The following is a 787-nucleotide window of genomic DNA, read 5'->3' on the forward strand; positions in this document are numbered from 1 at the left end:
CCCTCCATATTTTATTCTTTCTTTCATAGCTTATGTATCCCAGAAAAATCTTTCAAGCAGGATAAAATTATAATGTTTTTCATTTTCTTTCAGTGTCTGATTATGAAAAAAAAAACAATGCTTTCTCCAATACCTTTATAAGAAATACCATTGCATACATAGTACACGTAAAAAAAATAAATTATTCTCAAAAACCAATGTACATCTATAACTAAGCATCTTGATACAGATTAACAAAGTATAAACAAGGAAGATAGTTTTCTCAGCCAGTTTTTCTTATTGACAGGTTGCAATTTGTGGTTACAAAGAATGGAGAAAATATTTTATTATTTATCTTCAAATGCAATCTTATAAAAAACCTTAAGACAATCTAAATTTTTATATAAAAATCAGCTATATTTACCTTACATCCTTGGAAAGCATATGTACTCATCAGCAATTCTTAATAAACCATATCAGGAATTTGAGGGCAAAATGGGTATAAAAAAGTAATCATCACCAGTAAGTACAGCCTCAATGAGAATTAAATTATCCAGTGCTGCTATTGTTCTTGTTCCCTCACCATAAAAGACCCATAGCTTAATTAATAAAAATGTCTCTTTCTGAACATCAAATTGTTTAAGATATTTATTTATTTATTTATTTATTTATTTATTTATTTGTGATAGTCTATGTCTTTTTATTGGAGAATTGAGTCCATTGATATTAACAGATATTAGGGAAAAGTAATTGTTGCTTCCTGTTATTTTTGTTGTTAGAGCTGGCATTCCATTCATGTGTCTATCTT

Source organism: Mastomys coucha, unplaced genomic scaffold (genome assembly GCF_008632895.1).
Source record: "Mastomys coucha isolate ucsf_1 unplaced genomic scaffold, UCSF_Mcou_1 pScaffold18, whole genome shotgun sequence".
Lineage (NCBI taxonomy): Eukaryota > Metazoa > Chordata > Mammalia > Rodentia > Muridae > Mastomys > Mastomys coucha.